The sequence below is a fragment of the Nicotiana sylvestris genome, chromosome 1 (genome assembly GCF_000393655.2).
Source record: "Nicotiana sylvestris chromosome 1, ASM39365v2, whole genome shotgun sequence".
Classification (NCBI taxonomy): Eukaryota; Viridiplantae; Streptophyta; class Magnoliopsida; order Solanales; family Solanaceae; genus Nicotiana; species Nicotiana sylvestris.
The window spans coordinates 44,337,181-44,343,545 of record NC_091057.1 but is presented as its reverse complement, the minus strand read 5'-3'; the positions used below and the strand labels follow the sequence as shown (position 1 = coordinate 44,343,545).

General features: G+C 38.3%; 1 pseudogene; it reads left to right on the top strand.

Annotated features, from left to right (window-relative positions):
• Positions 1-2,445: 2,445 nt before the first annotated feature.
• On the top strand, positions 2,446-5,967 carry LOC104242139 (chaperone protein dnaJ 49-like; annotated as a pseudogene).
• The last annotated feature ends 398 nt before the right edge of the window (positions 5,968-6,365 follow it).

Below are 6,365 nucleotides of genomic sequence, written 5' to 3'. Positions count from 1 at the left end.
ATCCCCGTTGTATGGTTGATAACGATCCTTGCTTGATCTCGGTTCACTGTCAAGTCTCTTTTGACCTTGTCAATAGTCCTGATGGGATAAACGGACCCGGAAGGGACCCCAAGCTGATCATCTTCAACCCGAATTTTTGATTGGTACCGGTTATGTATGTTGGCCAAGTTACAGCCGGATATTTTATCATATTTTGCTTCAACTGTTGTGAAGCCAACAAGCTTCAAATATTGAGTCCTTGGGTGAAGGCCTAAATGGCCCAATCATCCACAACTGGAGGCAGGTCCATCTGTTCCATTTGAAATCGGGATACAAACTCTCTAAGCATCTCATTATCTCCTTGTTTTACTTTGAAAAGGTCCAACTTCCTGGTCTCGACCTTGATGGCCCCGGCATGTGCTTTCACGAATGAGTCTGCAGGTATGGAAAACGAGTTAATAGAATTAAGGGGTAGGTTGTGGTACCATATCATAGCTCCCTTTGACAAGGTTTTCCCGAACTTTTTTAGCAGGACAGACTCGATCTCATCATCCTCCAAGTTGTTCCCTTTGATGGCGTACGTGTAGGAGGTCACGTGCTCATTCGGGTCGATTGTTCCGTTGTACTTAGGAATCTCGGGCATGCGAAACTTCTAGGGGGATTGGCTTCGGAGCTGCGCTCAGAGGGAAAGGTTTTTGAACGAACTTCTTGGAATCCAGGCCCTTTAATATCGGCGGTGCTCTTGGGATCTGATCGACCCTAGAATTGTAGGTTTTCAACTTTTTGTCATTGGCTTCGATTTTTCTTTCTCCCGATTCTACCCGTTTTGTCAGCTCCTCGAGCATCTTTATGATCTCGGGGTTAGTCCTGAGTTCAGCTTCATTCGGCCTCTCTATGACCGGTTTATTTTTGCGGATGACTTCCCGGGATAGCTCGGGCTCAATCCTGCTCGGGGCGTGGCTTTGGCTCTGCAGCTTGGATATCGTCGCCTGTTGAGCTTGTAGCATTACGAAGATTACCTGTAAGTTGATCCCATCACCATCACCGTCATGTGCATTCTGAGCAATCGATCGAACTCCCCGCTGACATTGTTCTTAGGATGGGTAGGCAAATTAGCATTGATGACCACATGCGAGCTAGCATCAATTGGGTCCACAGCCGAAACTCCGCTAAGGTCGAGAGAGGACACCTCGTTACCAGGTGCTACATTGTTGTTCTCGCTGTGGTGACCGGACTCAGCATCCACGTAGCGGCTGACTGAGAGTTTGACATTTTAAACTTTGGCCTGAAACTAAAGATACTTCAAAGAACAAGTGTAAATAGGGTGTGTTATAGAAGTTTGTATCAAATAGCCACTATTATCCTTAGCCCCACAGTGGAGCAAAACTGTTTACCCTCACAATCGGATACCAATTAAATTTGTAAGTGGTTTTAAGGATACACGAATTAATTTGATACAAAGCGAAAAATTGAGTTAGAATGAAAAAGAAAGATAAAATAAATTCAAACCACACAAGGAGGATAACTCCAGCCTTAGTGAATATTCACCCTCGATCCGGGCTCACAATGACCAGCACAAATGAACAATAATAAGAGCTAATAACAGATAAAATAATAATATATTGCTTTGGAATACGCGTTACAATGTGTTTCATGAATTACCATACCTATCTTTATATAGTAGGGGAATCCCGCTCTAGGTACAATTCCACAAAAGGTAAAAAATCTTCTGTTTTTAACTAATTGTCGGTTCCTCATATACGTGCTGAGATCCATGCCGTGATATACGGCTGGTCACGGATATTACGGCCTTCTGTGAGCGTGCTAGATTTTCCGACCATGTTCTTCGAGGTCGTTCAGGGCTAGGACTGATCCTGGACCATGACCCCGATATTCCTGATGGTGGGTGTCAAGCCTCTAGACTCTGACTCGACGAGGCCCTTGCCTCGATTTCGATCCCATGTCATCATGTCTCGAGCTTGGCTTATCTTATCTGAGACCGGGGTGTACCATGAGCTCGGTTCCACCCGTATACATAAATATATGATGATAAAGAAACAATAAAATGCTTAATGGGTCGTTTGGTTGGGAAATAAGTTATTTCATGATTAGTTATCGCTGGATTAGTTATTCCATCCAAAATACTATAATTTCGGGATAATTAATCCTGAGATTAGTTATACCATGATTTTATCCCAACCAAACGTGGGATAAACTATCTCAAATTTAGTTCCGGGATTAAATTTGAAATGAGTTTATCCCATGTTTGGTTGGGATAAAATTGCAGTATAACTATCCGGATTAGTTATTCCGAAATTGTAGTATTTATTTATCCCAATGAGAGGATGAAGTAACTAATTCCGAGATAACTAATTCCAACCAAACGACCCCTAACTATACAATTTGTACTCGGTTTATGTGGCACGTTAAGAGTTGTTGCCACAGTGAACGCAAATTTGCGCACCACCACCATATATATGGTACGGATCTTTGCTTTATTCAGAATCTCAGACTCCATTTCTTCATCAACACGACCCTTTCTCTCCTTTTCTCGCGCTCTCTCTGCCATTGCTCAGGTTCCAAACAAAGTTAAAGCTCTCTTAGTTTTAATAACTTTTTGGTTTGTTTTTATGTTTGAAATTCTGTTGATTCTTTTTTTTTTCCACCAAAATTCTGTTGAAATTCGGTTGATTTACTCCTTACAATAATAAGAAATTCAAATCAATGATCCCAATATATCATCAAATTGCTTTTCACGTAAAATTGCTGAATAATATGCGTACACTTGCTTCTTTACGTGTTAGTGTCGTAATTTCTGGTTTTTCTTTTTGTTTGTTTTTTATTTCGTTTTTCGTAATCAGGTGAAATTGAATTGTGAAACAAAAACAGAGGGTATTTGTTCTTTAATGATTGGTTTTCGTTATCTGTTGAATATAATTCAGCATACAATGCAAGGCAATTCAGACCTATTTACAATATATCCTCAAAATGATTTTTATGTTAATCTTTTGATATTGTTCACGAATAATATGCATAAAAGTGCCTCATTTACGTCAGTATGTATTAGAATTTTGACTGATTGGTTGTCTATCTTGGTGACTGTAAACCCAGACCGGTGTTGGTCGCTCATCAAGCTTTAATTTTAAACAAGGTAGTGGGCTCTGTGTTCTATAGTTTTGGGTTCTTTTATGCTTAAAATTATCTTTGAATTTTATAATTTGGCTTCCAAATGCTAGCAACAAACGATAATATAAGTTTCTCCTCTAAATGTTTTTCTTATTGTGATGTTGACAACCAATATGTGTAAAAGCGCCTCGTTTATCTATCTGTGTACTTTATAATGAGTGATTGGTTGACTATTTTGGTGATCAGGTGAAATTGAATTGCGAAACAAGAGCTTGGATTGGTGTTTGTCCATGGCATCATGAATTGTAGCGCAATTGGTTCTTGTTTTGAATCTTAACTTTCACCTTTTAGATTAAGGATAAGAATGGATAGTAACAAAGATGAGGCTTTAAGATGCATAGGTATTGCCAAGGAGGCAATTGTGTCGGGCAATAAGCAGAGAGCGCTTAAATTTATTGGAATTGCACGCCGCCTTAATAGTGAACTAGATGTCAAAGATCTTTTGGCTGCTTGTGAAAATCTTGATGCCTCAACTCCTGATCACCCTAGTGAAGTTGGCGATGTTTCGAGTGAGAAACATGTCGATGGTCGTGTCGAGTCAGATGAGGTTTCTGATGGGGAGAGGAGTTATTCTGAAGAACACGTGCATTTGGTTACACATTAAGAGCAAGAAGGACTATTATGCCATTTTTGGTCTAGAGAAGGGTTGTTCAGTTGAGGAGATAAGAAAGGCATAGCGGAAGCTTTCGTTGAAAGTTCATCCGGACAAAAACAAGGCTCCTGGTTCTGAAGAGGCATTTAAGAAAGTATCCAAGGCATTTAAGTGTTTGAGTGATGATGATTCAAGGAGCCGGTATGATGAGACGGGTTTGGTTGAAGAATTTGAGTTTGATCAGCAGTATAATCTTAGACGTCGGAGGAAAATGCAGCATGAATATTTTGAAAATGATTTTGATGATGAAGAGATTATAAGGGCATTTTTTGGTCAGCGTGAAATGTTTAGGACAGCTTATGTCTACAGGACAAGGACCAATGTCCGTCAGCCGAGAGAGGATTTAGGTTCCTCTGGGTCTAACTTAATTCTCCTCCTTCAATTGTTACCATTTTTTATCATTTTCTTACTTGCTTATCTTCCTTTCTCGGAGCCTGAATATTCTTTGCAGAAAAACTACTCTTATCAGTTTGAGAAGGTGACAGATAAATATGGGGTAGAATTTTTCGTTAAATCGGCAGAATTTGATAAGAATTATCCTCTTGGTAGTCCTGCTCGAGAGAAAGTTGAAGACCATGTTATTAAAGATTACAAAAATAGGCTTGAACGTTACTGTGATATAGAACTCCAGAGGCGACAATGGAACAGGAACTACCCAACACCTCACTGTGACTGGCTTCAAAATTTTGGAGTAGCTTGAGGTCAGCTTAGTTTCTTCTGGATCTTTCCATTCTGTTCTCTGCTGAAAAAGATTTTCAGCTTTGATCAATGCAATGACTTTATAATAGTTATACATTATTTGAGGTTTCATGTCATCTTTAGAAACTAAATAATTCAACATCCAGTCAGTAAATTACACATTTAATGCACTATTCTAGATATTGAGATATGCCTATGCAGCCCGACTTCTAGATTGTTGTTCAAGCTTCACCAGGTATAAAAGCATGCAACCATAACAGGAAAACATATCTCACATTGAGGTTAGGTGGAGTTATACTATTCTGATTTCTTTTTAAACACCATAAGGAGCATGTATTTAAGGACTGGTCCAACTCGGCAATGGCCTGTGGATATGCTCAAGAATAAAGTATGGACATTCAAGCAATTGAGATAAACAAGGACACATCAACTTATTTTCTTTTCAGCAATTGCAATCTTTCAACCATTTTTTACTCTTTCTCCTTGTGAAGATTAGATGACATGGAAGTTTTGTTTGCTTTTACTATATTAGTCCCATTTTAACGTTCTTTGTGTGAATATAAGATTCTTTTTATTTTTTTGGCTAACGGAACCATCTATTGCAACTCAACAAATTGAATGTTAGATTACAGTTTGCATGAAAATATTTTCTTTTGGAAAAGGAACTGCCCATTGCAACTTAACATTGTTGAATGTTAGTGTCATCATTCTGTTGAAATCCTTCAATGTTAGCACATTAGTTCTATTAATATTGAAGTCCTTGAATTTTGTCCCTGCTGAGGGGAAGGAATCTACCTTTAAGACTTCTGAAAGTCACCTTTGTAGTTTTATCTTTCAAGATAGTATAAATCTTATACTTGTTGAATCCTACTGGCTACTGCTCTGTTCATTCTGTTACATCCTATGTTGTCTGTTATGACGCTATTGGCCCTGTAGTAAGATATAATGCTGCAAGTATGATTAGACTAAAACCTGCTGGTGTTGAATGTTGTTTACAGATTTGTTATCTGTTGTGACGCTATTTGGCTTGTAGTAAGAAATATAATGCTGGTGTTGAATATTTTTTACAGGGTTTGTTTTCTTTCTTTCTTTTAATTTTTCGGTCATAATTACTACCACAGAGGGGGCCGGGGAACTTAAATTGCTAATAAATTTGCATCCTTTATGATTGACCTTTAACTTGGTATAGGAATTGGAAGAATGTGGAGATGGAGAGAAAGGTTTTATTCTGTGGCCTGGGTGCTGGCATTCTAATTATTTTGAATTTTTGAAAGAAATTAATGAAGGCGACACACTGAAGAAAGATGTAATGGGGTATCTTTTCAAGAAATCATAGAGTGTTAAATTATTTGTTTCCATTGGCTATAACTGTAAGTAAGATCTTATTTATTCATTGGATTGTTTGAAAGTTTTATATGACATTTAACCATAGATGATCTGGATTTTATCAAGTTATACGAGTTGGGGTGTCAGCTTCCTTTTTATCTAATGACTTTGGAATTTTGATAGATGTATTACTTTTTCTGTAGCTTGTCTTTTTAGACCCTGGTTCTTACTGAATACGCATATTTCTTCTTACAGCAAAGCTTTTCTAGCTCCAGCAATTTCTTTCCTATTTATCCTTGAGTAATGTCTTCCACATGTACATGAATATAGCTGGAGACTGGTTTCTGGTTTTCTTTCTAGTGTTAAAATAAGAATGGTGAGGTGCGTACGAGATATCGCTGCAGTCCACTTTGATGGATAACTTCTGCACTCTGAAGGCTTTCCCAAATGCATAGTAATAGGCATTTATCTTGGGGAATAAGGTTATTTATTAACTCATGACATTGATTCGTGCAGACATGTC